Source organism: Mus caroli, unplaced genomic scaffold, assembly GCF_978045245.1.
Source record: "Mus caroli unplaced genomic scaffold, Mus_caroli_1 scaffold_14, whole genome shotgun sequence".
NCBI lineage: Eukaryota > Metazoa > Chordata > Mammalia > Rodentia > Muridae > Mus > Mus caroli.
The window spans coordinates 64880175-64900400 of record NW_028227269.1 but is presented as its reverse complement, the minus strand read 5'-3'; positions in this window follow the sequence as shown (position 1 = coordinate 64900400).

The following is a 20226-nucleotide window of genomic DNA, read 5'->3' as shown; positions in this document are numbered from 1 at the left end:
CATTTCATATACCATAACCCCTAAAGGCTAATTACTCACACACTCATTAGCTCTGTGAAAATACATGCAATGTAATGAACTGTCCCCTCTCCATAATTATGCCTCTCATAATACAGATAAACACAATTTTATAACAGTATGCAATAAACATGGTTCTGTATGTTATTATCCAGTCAATCTCTATGCACTAGCATATCTAAGACTTTATACTACAAAAAAAGTATTTGTTCTTATTTGGCAATAGCAAAATGCTGCCAGTTATAATACTCCTATTTCAATGATGGCAAATTATAAACAAAACCTGAATTTTATAATTAATAAAGTAATGGGGTAGGAGAGATATCTGAGAAATTAAGAGTGCTTACTGTTATACCATAGCCTCTGAGTTCAGTTACCATCATCCATGTTGGACGGTTAACAACTGCCTATAACTCTAGCTCCAAGAGATCCAGTTTCCTCTTTCTAGCCTCTGCAGGCATTTGTACGCATAAACCATTCACACACCCACAAATAATAAATAAATGGATGGAGAGATGAATGGATGAATGAATGAATAAGTTTAAGAAAATTTTTTTCTTTTCTTTCTGAAACATAGGATTATGAATAAATTGACCAGTCATTTTATTTGAGCCTGACAGTAAAATCCCTATGACTTAGAAAACAGTTGGTCTCACATTTTAATGTTAATTATAATCTCTGAAAACAATCCTTGAAAATTAAGATTCCCATGGTGTTAGCAGGAGGGAGATTTTAGTTCCACTGACTTAGAAAAAGGGGAGGAGCAGTACTTAAATCATGTAGCTAAGCTAATTCTGATACTGTTGTCATATTGGGCTATTGAAGACAGGCAGATCCTTGAAATTTATTGACTTGTCAGCCTAGCCAAATCTATGTGCTTTGAGTTCAGTGAGAGACCCTGCCTCAAAATATAATGGTGAAGAGTGATTGAGGAAAGACAATATCCATCTTTGGCCCCACATTCATAGGCACACATACAAGCATTAACCCTTGCATATTCATGTATACACACACTAATACCTACATACATCACATACATAAACACAACACTCACTCAAATTTTAAATGAAAATATTTCTAATCTATGAAATGTACAGTTTGAGAAGTATCAATGTTGTGGGCAGAACATAAAGTCATATTCTACTACTTGAAAGTCCAGGACAGGAGGATTGTAAGGACAATATTTACTCTCTCTCTCTCTCTCTCTCTCTCTCTCTCTCTCTCTCAAAATACATATATATGTAAGAGTAGCCTAGTGTCCACTGCCTGCTTTTCCCTTATTTATAAATGGGAGAAGATGCTCTAAGAAATTCATGTATGTAAAAACCATGACTTACACCATTGACATGTAGCAAGTATTCACACAAATGTCTGCTCATATATGGCAATGTTTCAATAGTGTTTTTCTGACTCAGTAACACTCTGATTAAATAAATTGAGCAATTTTCACCAAGTATTTACACTGATCTTTGACTTTAGACATTGACGTAATAAAGTGATATATATATTTTTTTAAAATAATTTCTCTGAAAATTATTTTCACAAATTATTTTTCCTGCTATTCCTTATTTTTGAATTAAATATAGGCAATGAATAATTTTCCATGATATTTTATTGAGTTAAATATCTTAATATATTTTCTTAACCCTACATGAATTCCATTAGCCCCCAAAATCAAGTAAATTCTCTTATAGGTAATATTTGAATAGTCATGTTATTTTAAGAGAACTTTAAAATAAAAAATTTTAAATCTAAACTATTTTTAGTAAATAAAGAGAAGCTGAAATTAATATTTATATGTGTTTATATTCTGCACATCAAGATTAACCTCTTTTAAACTAACTATTTAGGATCATAATTAGTTTCCCATGATGTTAGTAGCAAGTAATTCAAGATGCCATACATGTTTTATCTACTTTTCCAAAGAATGTTCCTTCAAAACTGCAGTAAAGTGTTCCAACTGCACCCCTGACATTAGCCAGAGCCATTGGTCATCTTCTCAAGTATTGATTATGCTTGTGTGTGTGTGTTGCTATGTTATCACTTCTGTAGATCCAGGTGTTCATTGCCATATTTAAACACAATATTTCACTCAGGAGTTTCTTTAGTACTTCTTTTCTGAAAACCACTGTTCTCTCATTTTGTCATTGCAAGAATATATAGAAATGACATTGCATCTTTACATTTAGGGTGTTTCTTCCCTCACCATATTTCTATGGATATTGATCAGGAGGTTTACATTTCATTACTGAATGTTTCATAGTTTAGCTATAGGACACTTTGTGTAAGCATTCACCCAAAGAAAGGACTGTGTTGTTTCCATTATGGGACTATTAAAAAACAGACAAAAAAACAAAAACATAGAAAAAACATTCTTGTCCAAAATATCTTTGTAAATGTTGTTGTTATTTTTTTTCTTTTTCTTTTTCACAATAAATGTCTAAAGACATCTAGGTTGTATGGTAATTGTATATTTGGCTTTAAAACACCTACACAATTTTTCCAGGGTTGCCTACCATTCTATATTCCCACTAGCAATGAACTAATGCTTTATTTCAGTATATTCTTGGAAGTCTTTATGGTCATTGTTCTTTCATTTCAATGAACCTGATTTTAATTTTCAATTTTCTAAAGGCAAATGAGAATGTTTTCTAGTCTGAGAACTGACAATGGAGAGGTTTCTTCAGAGCCAGGCCCTGTACTTGTGACTGTAGTTCAAAATGTTTTACAAATCAAACAACTAGATGCCCCACCCACTTTACCCTGTGCTTGCTACATGCCACTCTTAACCACTTGCCCACAACCAGGTCACTACTCACCCAACCCTATACCTGCTATCAGCTTCTTTTCAACCTGACAATGCCCCAGTCTCTACCCTGGACCAGCTATCCTCGGCCACTCTGTCACAACCAAATGATGCTATGCACCACCTAACCACCTGCCCTATACAAGCTACCCTCAAACACAGCTGGAAGCTGCCAGCCTTGGGGGAAACTCCTCTGTCCTGTTTGAAAACTTCCAGAGTTCCCCAGTGGAGTCAAGGTCATCATCTACACTGCCCTTGGATTAAGAGCAGTTTTTCATCAGTTACCTTCATTTCCCTCCCTCGTGACCTCAGATCTCTACTAGAACCTTCTGGAATCACCATCGTGATAAAATTTGCCTTTTGATTAAAAGACAAGCTTTAGAAATTTCAAACTGAAATGAAGAAATTTATGTGTATATTAGGGGAGTCTTATCTAAAGGAGGTTCTGTACTAGATCCATGTACACAGAAAATATAGCATTTAATTTTCTATACAGACGCTTAATGCAGGAAAGAACATCACACCTTCCTGCCCATGTCTTAGGGACTCGTTAGAGTAATGGAAGCAGAAACATAATGGCCCATTATTATACACATTGACAGAGGAAAGCAAATAAGATAAACTGTCAGACTATTCTGTATTGAAACACAAAATACAGAGTTTGAGTAGAAAAAAATAATTGTTTGGGAAAAAAAGTGAAAATCACATTTAAAAGTTACTGAAAATGACAATGTATACATAAACAGTGACAATAATGAACACTGTGGATGCTAGGAAAGATATCAATTACTGAGAGAGAATATAATAGACATTGTATTTAAGACTGATTTTTACATGTTTATCTATTCCCACCTGTACACTAATTATTTCCTGGTCTCAATTATAGGCTTTCCGTTGTATTTATTCATTCTGGGAAATAGTGCATTGAACATAAAAGCAGTCCACAGTAGCACTACATTTATTTTCATCTTTCTGCCCAGGTAGCTCAATTGATTTGGGTGTGTGCTGATGGTGTCATGTCTATGGACTTGAAAACCATCTTAAATAGCTAAACATAGAGAGATACACTCCGTGGATAAATTCTGCTAGTTTCATCTGACCATCTGAGCAATCCTTACAATCAATCAGAAAAGAGACCAAGACAAATCATATGGCTGAAATAAGGTTTTTCACTATCAGTGACAAATAAAGATTCACTATTTTCCTTCATTTACCCTGCCACATCTCCACCTTCCCTCATAGCTAGAAGAGCACAAAGAGTCACTGACTCACATGTGTGAATTAACCTGGAGAAGACTCACTGTTCACCTTGTACATTCAACCCATTAGCACATCTTTTGAATTTTGCTTCTTGAGTATGTTTTAAATATAAGTTGTCACTATCCATCTCCAATGTGCCTACTGTAGACCGAGTTACTATGAAATCTTGCTAGGATACAGGACTTCTGGTAGACTTCTATATCCTGTTGGCTGCACCATACCTCACATTGTAGACTATTTGATTGTCTTAGAATATAAGCAAGTAAATATGTTTTTTCTTATTATTTTTAAAGTATTCTCATCACTCACCAAGTAAAGACAGAATTATTAAAGTAATAAAATGTTCATATGGTCTACCTTACACCATTCTCACTCCTGCCAGCAGTTCTTTATTTTGTTTTCCAAAAACTGAGCTTGCCCAAGTGTTTCCAATATGGCTGCTATAACCTTAAGGCTCTTGTGTCTAACCCTAAACATAGCTTCCTTTTATGTTCTTATTGAATACATGTGTTTCTCTTGAAATCCTTTTTCAGCATTTATATCAAATCAGTTTATAAAGTATGTTTACCCACAGTTTTCCCTTATAACATTTCTCAGAAATTTAATTGAATTCTGGTGTGTTTTATTATGAGTATGAACTTAATACTGTGTGAACTTCAGAAAGCCAGGTGGAGCACACTTTTGTTTTTTGTTTTTTTGTTTTTCTTGCTTATCATTTATTCAAATATTTTTGAACAAAATTGTGTCAACGACTGCTTTTGCCACTTAAGGATCTCTCAGAAACCAATTCCAAGGATTTTTTTTCTGAAATCTGTTCCCTTCAGTCATGTTGTTTCTTGTAATTAAATTTGTCATACTTCCAATTATAAGATTTAAAACATCAGTATATGTTGACAGTGTTTTACAAGCCTTCCTGGTAATATGGGATATTATGTTTCCTCTCATGCTGCATGTTATTCTAACTCAACTATGAACATTCCAGAAGGTCTATGTTAACTTTGTCATGTTCCAATACACCTACTAACTGAACTTTACCTCAGTAGATGAGTTACAAATTAACCTTTTCTCCCGGTCTCCACATCTTAAAACACAGGCATGAGGTTAACGTGGAACTCCCAAATTGAGAATTTTAATAAATAATTAGCTTCCTCTTCATATTTAAGAAATAAATTTTTACAATCAATGTTGTCTTTTCAATAGACTCCTTAAATAGTGTTAGAGCTCTTTTGGCTCCCATCACTACAAGTGAATTGAAATCCAGAAATACAAGTTTTTATCCAACAGCTTGATGTGTTTGTCACCTGTGTGTGAATACTCACAAACAATAAGCACATGTACAAACATATTTTCCAGGTTCATAAGAGTATCTTCATCTGAATCATTAGAAAATATATTACAAGTAGGTCTATGTTAATAGAACACAAGATAAAATCTTCACATAATTTAAAAACATAGGAAAATATTCCTCTTGAATTCTGAAATTCTCCTGAGCACTGTCTTGTTAACATGGCCACCATTGCCCCAGCTCCCACTTTCTAGTGAACGAAGTTCAACTGTGAGTAAACACATGGATTCATCGTGGCCTCCATTTCATGTCTTCAGTCGGATCACCACTGTCTTCCATTTCAGATATCTTTATCTTTCTTAACCCATTCTGCCTACACAGAAAACCAGACTTTGTAGCAACATGTTAAGTTGTGTCTCTGACTTTATGCCCCATTCATAAATGTACCACCATAACCCCATTAAGTTGATCTTCCTGAATAGAGCCTCACTCTCTTATCAGAACAAGAGGATGGCACCTCACGGCTACTGGTTCCCTCTCAGGGATCCTCACTGTCTACCTACTGCATATTGACTATAGTACAAATGCCTACATGTAGAGCCACACTTTAAAACATATTTATAACTTGGTATACTGCAATATAGTGTACTTTTACAGAAAAGAATACTATCTCTAGAATAGATTCATTTTTTTCTAAACTCTTTGAATTGGACTTACATGATGTCTTCAAGCTTAGGATATCTTCTAGCATATGTTCCTGGGGCAGATGGAGATCTGTTTAATCTAAAACACTTATGTCGAATGCTGGCTTTTTACCTGATAATTTTGTTAAAATCCATATCACCTTTTAGTATCTCTTTTACAAGATAAGTATTTTGATTTATAGTATGGCTAATTGGTACTTTCTTAATTCCTTAATAAAGACTGTAAGCTCCGTACGAGCAGGCATTGTCTTCTAATTCATGTTCCCTGCAGTGACAGCATCAGGGATTAGTATATACTAGGTGCTCAACTAATATTTGTTAAATTAATCTAAATATGTAGGAAACCAAACTAATAAAACTGTGTATATATATTTAAAAATTCAAGAAACAAGAAAAATTTGTATATCAGAATGTACAGAATAAAGAATTTATTGCTCCTGCTGTATCATTTGTTTTATTCCTATATTTACTATCACTCACATTCATATGATTCAATTTATACAAGCTTTTAAATAAAATAATAATATAAAGTTGCAAGTCCTGTATAATATAGAAAAACAATCCTCATTCTATGAATTAGTTAATTTGAGTAGAGATGCTATTATTGACCTATATAAGTCAAGGCAACTATTAACAGACCTAGAACTCAAGCCAGAGGATTTTAATGTCTGTTACTATAATACACCCTCATCTTCTCATAGTATTATTTATTGACAGATATAAAGTGTATCACTACACTAACAGAGTTTGAGAGTTCAAGTCATTAAACAAGACATATTTGTTCTATAAAGCATAATGCTGTATATTCTGAAAGATGAGAAAACTGAGAAGAGACCAACTGAAAAAAGAATGAATGGTCTTGTGAGAGCTTCTCAGGTATATAATTGTGTATGTTTGATTCTCCTATGTATACAATGTGCACATAAGTAAGTACAGCCTGCTGTGTATTTATATGTATATATTACTCAGGATCTTACTGAAAATTGTAGTGAGATTTATTTTAATTTTCTTATGATTTAAGATAAAAAATTATTTTCTTAGAGACTGACTTAATCTCCTGGCAAGGAATCAAATATGCACGCCACATAGTCATTCAACAAATAAAATTAGGAAACATTTTTTATTCAACATATTGAATCATATTCATGTTGTTTTGAGGAAACCTGTATGGTCAGCATAAATGAAGTTCATACAACTAGAGTCTGTTCACAGATCTCAGTGTTGGCTGTTGTGGTCAGCAGTCTGAGCATTGATAGCACTAACTGGGATGCCATGTGACACCTGGCCATTGGAATGTAAAGTTACATTAGATATTGGGCAAAGGAGACTTGGTGCTTACACTTTGTCATTGTCACCCATCCTTAGCAATGAACACAGGTTGAAGGAAACAACTGGAGATAACATAGTGCTAACATGAAGTGCCTAGTAACAAAAATGTATAAAAGGTGAGTTTCTGACACACTCTCACTGGAAACCCAGTGTGGCTAATTGGTTTAAGCAAAAGAACCTGATCTTGTTAAAGAAATGACATGACATAGCTGTAAGAAAAGTCTATTTCTGTGATATCTCTTCCAAAAAGAGTTAAACAAATTTGTTGAGTACTGTGTCTGATTCCATTAGTTTATTCTGTTCCAAAAGAGATTTCTGGAGTGTTAATTCAATGTTGAAATTGAGGAGAGAGAAATTTTATCAAGTCAGAATTTCATAGGATCTAAGACAATGCTAATTTGCATAATGAGTAACCTATAGAGAATACCATATCTGTCCTCAAGTGACTTCACAACATCGCTGCTGCCCCACTGTTCCTTTAAATACATTTTCTTTTATACTTTTAGTATAAAGAAAATATTGTTATTTTCTGCTAGTCAAAGAGCAATGTCATGTTTGAAGCTCAATATACTCTATGAGTGGAAACCTCTGACTGATAACTATTCGGCAACAAACAAAATATTTCTAATGTTAAAATTACTTTTAATAATATTATTTGTTTGGTTGGGTTTATTTTCTATTATTATAAAAGTTGGATGAGTCTTTACTGTTGAGAGATAGCTATGATCCAGGATAAATTTCTGGCATGACCCAAGCCTTACCAGTCAGTCACACCAGCTTTATTCCTCTCCTTCCATTTCCTCTTCCCTCCTGAACTCATTCCTCCAATCCTTCATTCATTCACAAGAAGCACACAGCATCACAGTAAGAGCTAGGCCTGCTGCTTAGCTCTAGAAATCCAGTGTAGATGAGATTTTATGACTTTGTCCACTTGTAATTCCATCAATTTTTGGATGCTGCTGCTTTTTCCATGTTTATGTCAATCAGTCTTCTGGGTGGAAAATGAACAGCAGTAACTCATTAATAAAGCATACATGTTTACATTTGCCATAGCATTCTTAAGTTTTCACTGCCAATCTCCCAAAGGTGCTCGACTCCCCTGGTCTCTCTGAGGCTTGATCTCACTGCTATGGTGCATAACAAAATGGAAGAGAACTACACTGGAAAGAAGGGACTCCATTTCCTCACACCAGTTCTACTACCTCATTAGCCCAAAAGTTCTGTATACAGATAAACTGATAGTACCTGAAATATGGAGATCACAAAGTGAGGAAAGACCATAGCTCTGGAGGGAGAATGCGGTAAGGCTCTGTGAAAGTCAGTTGCTGCAAAAGCACTCATTTCTTTCTGATCAGCTATTTTGCAAAATGATAAGCACACATTACAAAGTAAGTGCATTAAATATAGTCGAAGCGATAACTTAAGTAAATTATCTTTTTGTGATGTTAGCTCTGATCTGAAACTTAAATTTATTTATTTATTTTTTAAATGGCCTTACTATGAGCCTAATGAGACCTGTGGTCCTATGTGTACTCAATTGAGAAAAGAGCAATATTTAAAGACTCTATGATTAGGTCCGTTTTTAAAGGCAACATTACAACCCTGATTCTCTTTACCCTTAGATAAATTAAAACATACCACATTAGGCTCTGTGAAGTAAATCTTCCAGAACTGACTTACAAGTACAAAGAAAGAATAACATAGAAATTAAATCTTTGCATTCAAAGTACCATCTCAATTCAGCTACAGCCGTATTCTGTTTTCAATCTATAAAGGATCATAAAATTACTAAAGATTCATTAATTTTGTGACTATTAGCCTTCATGATAACAGAGACTACTCTTCATTTTCAAATGATTATTACATTATGCTAAAATGTGTCTAATCAATATATTGGTGAAATATTTTAAAATATGATGCAAGCATGAATAATCTACCTATTCATTCATTCATTCATCATGAACAAGGAAGTTATTATGATAAGCCTTCAGTGTTTTAATTGATTTGTATTTATTCACGTATGTATGTACACAAGCCATTGTGTCTAGGTGGAGGGCAGAAGACAGCTTGAGAAGTCTGTTCACTGTACCATGCTCCAGGAATTGAACTCAGGTGACAAGTGACTGCACCTACTGGGCTATCTGGTCAACCATAACAAGGTTCTAAGAATTCTGTGTTCATTCTGTGTTTAAGAATGCAATAGTAGAAATAGATAAAAAAAAAATTTTTTGTGATGAGATTTTTCTAGATGAAGTAGAAATTCTACTACTGCTACCACCAACAAAATTTTATATATTTTTCTTTTTTTAAAATGTATTATTTAATCTTTGTTTTTACAGTCCAGATTTTCTCCCCCCCCACCCTCCATCTCATCCACCCTCTGACTGTTCTACATCCCACACCTCCTCTCCCTGTCTCCAAAATAATGCCCCCACCCCCCGGACCACCAGACCTCCTCACTCCTCTGAGGCCCCAAGTCTCTTGACTGAGTCCAGACCTGGCAATCCTCTGCTGTATATGTGTTGGGGGCCTCATATCAGTTTGTGTATGCTGCCTGGTTGGTGTCTCAGTGTCTGAGAGATCCCAGGGACCAGGTTAGTTAAGACTGCTGGTCTTCCTATCGGGTCACCCTCCTCCTTAGTTTCTTCCATTTTTTTTCCTTAATTCAACCATAGGGGTCACCAACATTTGTCCATTGGTAGGGTATCTGCATCTGACTCTTTCCACTGCTTGTTGGTCAGTCATGCTAGGCCCCTGTTTGTAAGCACAGTAATAGTTTCAGGCCTTGGGGCCTACCCCTGATCAGGATCCCAATTTGGGCCTGTCACTGAACTTTCTTTTCCTTGGGCTTTTCTCCATTTTTGTTCCTGTAGTTCTTATAGACAGGAACAATTATGCGTCGGAGTTTTTGACTAAAGGACGGCAACCCTATCCCTCCACTTGATGCCCTGTCTTTCTACTGGACATAGGTTCTACAAGTTCCCTCTCCTTACTGTAGAGTATTTCATCTAAGGTCCCTCCCTTTCAGTCCTGAGAGTATCTCACCTCCCAGGTCTCAGGTACATTCAAGAGGTTCTTTCAACCTCCTACCTCCCGAGATTGCCTGTTTGGATTCTTTTGGCTGGCCTTCGGGGCTTCAGTCCTGTTCTACCCCCAACCCTCCAATACCTGATCATGTTCCCCTCTTCCCCTCCCTATTGCATTTCCTACCCAGATAGCACCTCTGCCACAGCCCCCTGGCTTGCTGTGATTGCTTTTTTCTCCCTCCCAAGTGGGTTTGAGACATCCTTACTTGGGCCCTTCAGCTTGTTAGCTTTCTTGAGTTCTGTGGACTGTATCCTGGGATTCTGTACCTTTTTTGGGTAATATCCACTTATTAGTGAGTAGGTAGAGTACACATCCTTTTGGGTCTGAGTTATCTCAGTCAGGATATTTTCTAGTTCCATCCATTTGCCTGCAAAACTCATGATGTCCTCATTTTTAATATCTGAGTAGCATTCCATTGTGTAAATGAACCACATTTTCTGTATCCATTCTTCTGTTGTAGGACATCTGGGTTGTTTCCAGCTTCTGATTATCACAAACAACCCAATCAAAAGTGGGGTATAGAACAAAACAAAGAATTAACAACAGAGAAATTTTGAATGGCTGAGAAGCACTTAAAGAAATGTTCAAGTCCTTAGTCATCATGTAAATGCAAGTCAAAACGACCCTCAGATTCCACCTTCCACCAATCAGAATGGCTAAGATCAAAACCTCAGGTAACAACACATGTTAGAGAGGATGTGGAGAAAGAAGAACACTCTTCCATTGCTGGTGGGATTGCAAGCTGGTAAAAACCACTCTGGAAATCAATCAGGAGGTTCCTCAGAAAATTTGAAATAGATCTACCTGAAGACCCAGCTATACCACTCCTGGGCATAAACCCAAAAGATGCCTCACTATGTCACAGGAGCACGTGTTCCACTATGTTCATAGCAAAATTGTATTCTTTAAACCCTAGCAAGTGACACAGAGTGGGGGGGGGGAGTTAACAAAGCTAGTCGAGAAGTGTACTGGAATTAGGGTAGATTAAAGGATCACTTGCCGTTAGCAGGTTTGAAACTACTTTAGGAAATAGATAACAAGCTATATTCTGTTTGGTAAAAGACAGAGAAATAAGCATTCATTCTTTGCTAAAACCTGACGGGTATTGCTTAAATCTTCACGTTTCCTCTTTTTTCCTCTAATGAGTAGAATGTCACAAACAGAAGTTAAAAATTGAAGCAAAGAATTATAAATATCTAGACTGTACTACACGTGAAATCATGTTGAAATGATGAAGGAAATTTGGGGCTAATTTTAATAAAAACATTTCAAATGTGTAACTATTGTTAAATCAATATGAGTTGATGTTGTCCCCAGACACATTCCACAGTACACTGTGGATTTTTAAGAAAATTTTATTCCACTCATTTATTTTATTTATCTGTGTGTATGCAAATGTGTAAGCTGCAGCACATGCAGAAGACAAATTGCAGAAGTCAGTCCTCTCCTTTTACTTTGTAGTTGCAGGGAGTGCACGAAGGTCTTCTGTGTTGGTTGCAGGGAATGTATTCTACTGAGCCATCTCACTGGCCCCTGCCTACAGTGTCTTAAAAGACACATAAAAATAAATATGTTTCAATAAGCTTTTTTCTCCAAAAATAAGTCATTCGGTTAAAAAAGAAAAGACTTGAAGGGAAAAATCAATTACAAGTAGTTAAATATTGAGTTTAATATTGATTACCTTGCATTCATAGTGTTTGGAATTTGAAAACTGTGTATTGGTTTACTGAGGATTTCTTCCCTTAGCTACGCATCACTTGCTTCTCCATAGCAGTTGTTTACTGTGTCGCTATTATAGCCTAAGTTCTCCGATTTGCCAATTTGTTCTCTCTCTCTAAGGGAATAAAGGGAAAAAAAACTATGAGAAAATTCATTATTTTAGTTCATTTGATTTTTCCATATACACAATCTTCCTTTATTTTTAGTTTTTCTTTCAGTCTGCATTCCCAAATGGGACATTCAAGGGGCTGCAGACAGCTCTGCAGTGAAGAACTCATTCTGTTCTTGCAGAGGTCTGGAACGCATGTCTAGGCGTCCACACTATTCAACCCACAACTTCCTGTAACTTCAGCTCCAAGGGATTTGATGCCCCCTTCTGGCCTCCATGGATACCTGTACATCAATAGCGTATAAACCTAAGGTACACACACAGACCTACAACATATACAGAGATCCACATTTATACACAAACACTGAGGCCTTCACGAACCTAGACTCAATACAGAACAGTAGGTCAAACACACAAGTCTGGTTTAAAGAGTCAGATGAAATCTTTGTGACTGAATCACATTGCTTTAATAAAACCAAGGAGAACCAGACTGAGATGGCTAAAAACAGCCTTCAGAAACTAGTGGTTACAACCAGAAAAGTTACAGTTGTAGGGAAAATGGGAATTTTTTTTTTAAGACAGCATTTTTAACAAATGGTGCTGGCACTACTGGCAGTTATCATGTAGAAGAATGCGAATTGATCCATTCTTATCTCCTTGTACTAAGGTCAAGTCTAAGTGGATCAAGGAACTCCACATAACACACTGAAACTTATAGAGGAGAAAGAGACACTGAAACTTATAGAGCAGAAAGTGGGGAAAAGCCTCGAAGATATGGGCACAGGGGAAAAATTCCTAAACAGAACAGCAATGTCTTGTGCTGTAAGATCGAGAATTGACAAATGGGACCTCATGAAACTGCAAAGCTTCTGTAAGGCAAAAGACACCGTCAATAAAACAGAAAGGCCACCAACAGATTGGGAAAGGATCTTTACCAATCCTTAATCAGATAGGGGACTAATACCCAATATATACAAAGAGCTCAAGAAGCTGGACTCCAGAAATTCAAATGACCCCATTAAAAAATGGGGCACAGAGCTAAACAAAAAATTCTCAATTGAGGGATATCAAATGGCTGAGAAGCACCTGAAAAAAATTTCAACATCCTTAATCATCAGGGAAATGCAAATCAAAACAACCCTGAGATTCCACCTCACAACAGTCAGAATGGCTAATATCTGCTGGTGACAGCAGATGCTGGTGAGGATGTGGAGAAATAGGAACACTCTTCCATTGTTGGTGGGATTGCAAGCTTGTACAACCACTCTGGAAATCAGTCTGTGGTTCCTCGGAAAATTGGACATAGTACCACAGAAGAATCCAGCAATACCTCTCCTGGGCATATATCCAGAAGATGTTCCAGCTGGTAATAAGAACACATGCTCCACTATGTTCATAACAGCCTTATTTATAATAGCCAGAAGCTGGAAAGAACCCAGATGTCCCTCAACAGATACAGAAAATGTGGTACATTTACACAATGGAGTACTACTCAGCTATTAAAAACAATAAATTTATGAAATTCCTAGGCAAATGGATGGATCTGGAGGGTATCATCCTAAGTGAGGTATCCCAATTGCAAATGGGAATTTTTAGTTTCTACTTGAATTAGAAGAAACTTTTTTTTCCAGACTATAGCAAGAAATTGACACATGAGCTCAAAAGCAACATTTCAAGGTGCATAGCTTACTCAGGATTATATAAATTGTACTTAATGACATTATAATGTATTGACACCTTGGACCTCTAAGGACAGCAATAACTTCAAAGTAATTCTAGACCTCAACTTAAACCCAGATCTTTCATCAATCACCCTCAGGATTACCAAGGCCACTATATTCTTGCTAACACATAAAAATGGAAGAGCAGGAAATCAGGATGTCTGCGAATATATGCTGAATTCTCTTGCTTTTTCAATGTTAGGATGTGGAGAGTGAATCCCATCTCAGTGATACTTATCAATACTTTGAAAGTCCAGCTTATCCAAGAAACTCCCCTCTGTTATCAGTTAGTACATTAGCAAGATTGACACAGGACACAATGGTTGACTTAATGACTCATAGGTCAAATTTATTAATTAAAAGTACTTATTTAGTATCCATGTCTGCCTTTGATAAGCAAAAACTCAACACAGAAAACTGTTTTGTGATTCTTACTTCATTTTTGGAAGGTAGGTAGTTGAAAATCTGATAATCCTAGAGTATATGTAGAGATTCATCATGAGCCTACCAATTATCACTATGATCATGGAATCTATTAGCAATCAGGAAGATTATTCCACTTATTTGACTATTTTCTCATAACACTACTAGATTCTAATTAGGAAGCAAAGGTGCTATATGTTTAAAGTGTGTGATACAAGATTTTCACATATACACATGTATAAATACCATAGTTAAACCTATCAAGGTATTTATTAAGTTAATCATAGTATTATCATCTTTATGTAGTAGAATTTAACATCCAGTTTCTTGATAGTATTAAAACTGCACCTGGTTTTTAAGGGATACATAATTAGTTCTCCAAACCTTGACAATTTTTTGCAGCAGGAACTTTCTGAGGACATGTACATTTCTGCAAGTGCTTTATAAATCCTTTTCCTATTCTGTGAGGTTTTTAAAAATGCCAATCCCATTAAAAGAAAGTACAACATGAAATAAAGTATGTATGTGGTTTCTGCCATTGTTTGGAAGAATCAACTTTGTATTTTAAGAAGCAAAAAATCTTTGGCAGTATCTTCTGAAATAGCCATTATTTAACAGTGAATGTCAGAGAGGTTTATTATAAATTGAAAAAAAGGCCTATATAATACTAATGGCTAACCATGTAATTCTTTGGGCACAAATTCTTCCTTTCTAATCATTACTGTTAAAATCTGAAAGCAAATGCACCGCCATCCCTGGCAATTACAAGTGCCAAGTTATTAAGTGCATTAAGGATTTTAGACTACTGCAGTCCCACTTAGTGCATGAGGGGAGCAATTTACTAAATGGACTCAAGTGGCCTGTAAGATCTAATGCACCCCACAAAGGTGTGCACTCAATCATTTTATTACCATTTGGATCATCTGTATATTCAAGAAGAAAATAATGAAAGCAAAGAAATTGTCATCAAGAAAAGAGAAAAATGTGTTATCGCATAAGCAATCTAGGAATTATGATTTTTTGAGCACTCAGAAGTTTTCAATCCTTTTTATAATTAGAATATTAAATTTATTAAATATAATGTCAAAATTATAATCGGCAAATTTAATCTTCTTTGAGCACTTAAGACTTGAAGTAAGAAATATTCTGAAATCTCCCTGCAAATAAACTCCATTATGCTAAAAAGTTTTCAATGTAGAAATAGTAGAAAACTAAAATATTCAGTATTATTCCATTAACAAGGATGAAATATATTACCCATTATAGTCTGAATTTTAACTTTACAAGGACTTGCAGAGCACAGGGTACAACAATGGTATATATAATGAATGAAGAATTTTGATTATTGAGTTTTTAAGTTAATACTTCAAGGTACTTTAAAAATGATAACACAAATAATCTCCCCCATTTTTTCCAAAAGCAAATTTACTCTAAAAATTATTGATTCTGAATCTTAGGGAAATGGTAATTGGATACTTTGATGGGGAAATGCTAAACAAGCTGCTTCACCTGATCCTAGATCCCGAATCTCCTTACATCTGCCTAAAATTGGTAAGTGGTAAATAGTATTTCATGTTTCAGCGTTTTTCTTTGTTTGTTTTGATTTTTGTTTTTGTTTTGTTGTTGTTGTTGTTTTGCATTGCACTGTGTTTAAGCAGGGCTATCTACATGAAGAGAAGGGCGAAGCCTGTCAGTTGATATAAAACCGAAGACAATGATTTCTTCTCCTCCAGGATTCAACAAATTCTCAGTAGCAAATAGCTCACCAGAAAGAAACTTGGCCTCTTGGTCCACTCCCCTATGTATGATGGACTGGCCACAAATTGAGTCTTGTATAGATGAAGTGCAGATAGCCAAAGCTGATAAGTTCATGACTGCAATGTCTGTGTCTTGCCCATAACATGGTAATTCACATCCCTTCTACATATCATCTATTCTTAGATTCTTTTCACTCCACTCTGAATATTCTCCAGCCCTTCGAGGAGGTGGCAGAAATGTCCTGGTTAGGGCTCAGAACTCAGCTGTTACTTCTCAGTTGTTACTTATCCTCAGCTCCTTGTGGAACCATTCATCTCCGTGTTCATCATAATTCACTGCAAAATAAGGTTCCGCTGATCAAGGCTGAGAGTAGAATTTGTCTATGAGCATAAACAAAATAATTAGAAAATAGTTTAATGCCCTACCTGTATCACAAAACAACAGCATCAAGTACACCTCCTGCCAAGCGTGGTGGTGCATGCCTTTAATCCCAGCACTCTGAGTTCGAGGCCAGCCTGGTCTACAAAGTGAGTTCCAAGAAACCCTGTCTTGAAAAACCAAAAAAAAAAAAAAAATGTATGCCTCTTAAGGCTACCACAGCCATGAGTTTTGACCAGAGTTACAATACTAGTCATGTAGTTCTCAAAGAGAGTGGGCCTCAGATCCTATATAATCATCTTACAACTGCATTTCTAGGTATGTATTAGTTGCACCATCAGTATTAGACCACACAGGATTCAAAGCTGGACTAGACTATTGTTAACTTTACCCCACCAACAGCCTACATAGCCATAGCACCTTCCATCACAGTGAGTAATAGTCACAAAGCAAGAAGCTTCCATTTAGTTCAAACCATACTTTATTTTGAAATATAGCCACAAGTTTCATGAATTCTTGTTCATAACCAGTTCTTGTCCTTCAAGATAACAGTGATTCTGAGTCTTCCTTTCACACATGAAACCAAACCTTTTAGCTCTTTGTTTTCCCAGCCATTTCTGGCCAGTCACAGGTTCTAGGCTTTTATTACCCAACCTGAGATTATTGGGGACCACATTGGTTAATATAGTGCCCATGTCCAAACTGCAACCTGATCTGGGGGCACAGAAGTCACCATCTGAAGACACAGCACATAAGACCAACCCCAACAGTCATCTGAAGGCCTTTCTAAATTGCAGTTTGCTAAAAAATTATATTATATCATAATTATGTTATAAATTATAAATATTATGTGTTATAGTATTAGATAATTATAATATATTAGATTGATATAATATATGTATCATATATAATATCACATAACATTATAACATATAATGCTAAATTATAATATATGATATTGGATTATTTCTATAGGAATATCTTTACAATCATTTTAATAAAACATTTTAATAAAATTGTCCTATTAATATCTTCAAGCATGTCTTTAATTTCAGACATTATAGTTTTACCCAAAGAAACTATATTTGTGTCCTCTGATAATTTTACCACCTTCAAACTAGATCTATTTTCCTGAGTACTGAAAACACAGTAATAGCATTTTCTCAGATGTTGTTATCAATTTGTCAGCCTGAGTCAATTATATTTAATTGACCTTTTACTTTATTAATAGATATCAACACCCAAATTATTTGTTTTCAAATATTGTTTTCCAAATGGCACAACAATTTCATATAAGTTAAATAAATAAAAGCCAAGTAACTCCTATATCTAGTAAAAATACCAAAAATAATTTTGTGAACACAAGAATTCTTATGTCAAAATTTACATATGTTTTGATATACATGTATCAACACCTACGTAAATTATATTGCCATGTGGCATTGTCTGGCATCAATAGGAGGAGAAGCCCTTGGTTCTATGAAGGCTCGATTCCTCAGTGTAGGAGAGTGCCAGGGCAGTGTGGTGGGAGTGGGTGGGTGGGAGAGGGAGCATCCTCATAGAAGCAGGGGGAGAGAGTTGGGAAAGGGGCATTCAGGAGGGGAAACCAGGAAAGAGGATAACATTTTAAATACATAAAATATCCAATAAGAAAGTTTTTTAATTCTGTGATAAAACACTTACAGAAGGAAGGATTTATTTGGCACTTACAGTTTCAGAGGGACAGGAGTTCATCACCAACATGGCAGGAAGCATAGCAGCAGGCAGCCAGGCCTGGTAGCAGAAAGCATACTTGTAATGTTTTGGGAACCTCAAATCCCATCCTCAGAGGCATGCTACCTCTATCAAGGGCACACCTTCTTATCCTTCCCAAAGAGTTCTACCACTCAATCAAATATATGAGCCTATGGTGGCCATTCTCGTCCAAAACACCATAGTTATACTCTTTGGAATCATTATAAGATTAATATATATAATCGTTATAAATATAAAATTGTTATATATTTAATATTCATTAAAGCAATTCAAAGAAAAATTTGATATTGTAAATTCTAAAAGGAAAAGGAAAGAGTATATTTTGTAGGTTTTTCTTTACATTTTACAGAAAAAAATCAGTATCACACACAAGTTCACCATTGAAAACGAGAATACAAGAAAATAAAGGTATTCTATATCTGTACGTGCAAAACACCTCTCAAGTTTCTCTACATAGAGTAGATAATTCAACTTTACCCTTTGTTCATTCAAACACAACTGAAGTTGCTTTCCAGTCTTCCAACTGCCTACTATTCTGAGTTACTTTCCTGGATATGATCTTGTGAATGATTTTGTTTTAGAAAATATTGGCTGCCGTGGAAATGAATCAGTAATGTTACAAATGTTTTATTTAGCTGATTTCTACAAGTCCTTTAATAAATGGCTGATAAATTCTCTTTGACACAAAAGAAAATACCTTCAAAATAAGAACAGGAGTGGGAATAAAGTCACAGTGACTGCTAAGAAGATGGAAGGGGTGGAGGTCCACTATCCTTCTCTAGCTTGAGACCAATTTCAAAAGTAGAAGTGGTTAGGCAGTTCATCCTGCCTGTATTATTCCCACACAGGTATCCCATAGTAGTGAGAAATGGACTGGCATCCTTCACCTCAGGATCATTCCACTTCAATTGTCATTACCACATGGCAGGAGACAGAGAGCACAGCACAACGCAATGCACTAGGTCCAGCCATGTCACGACCAGTGATGAAAACATATCTTTTACTCTTATCAGTAAACCAAAGCAAATGACAGAAAACAAACTTTTTCTTAAAGTAGGGATTAACTAGAATAAAATAAGATTTTGTTTATTATGATTTGTATTCATTTTTAAAATATTAATTAGTGTTTCTGTGAATGCATGCACATGTGTGTGGGTGTGGGGCAGTAAGCACACCTGTGCATGTGTGCCGTGACCAGAAGAATGGATCCAGTGTCCTCCTCCAACTCTTTCCACCTACGGGAGCAAGAAGCTTTCTTGATTGATTGCTTCAAATATGATTCTTGATCAGGTCTTTCTCTGAATATGAGGTTCACATTTACCCAGCAAGACTAAAAACCAGTGAGTCTCAGCGATTCTCATACCTCTGTCCCACTTGTAGTTGAGGTTGCAGGCATGCAATTTTTCCTGGCTTATTAGATGAGAGCTGGGGTCTGGATTTGGTCTTAAAAAGTGTTTAGCAAGTGTTTTCAGCCACATAGATAGATAGATAGATAGATAGATAGATAGATAGATAGATAGACAGATAGTATAGATATATAATACATATAGTAGCATAGTCATAGAAGTATACTAATGAGTCTATCAGAGAACTAAGAAAACTAATTTTATTAACAATTTTATAAACCTTTATTGTGGCAACAAATACTCTTTCAATAAAAATAAATAAATAAATAAATTATAATCCCCTAATATAACTTTAACATTATCTGGAATAAATAGTTTATAATATGTGCGTATATGTAGAAAAATGTGACAAAGAGCAAATATGCACTTGCACACATACAGAAAGAGTAAAAACAGGGCTTATAATCATTTTGCATTTGTTATGAGATGTTTTAAAGGTAGAGGACAGTTACTTTTATTTCCTGGTAC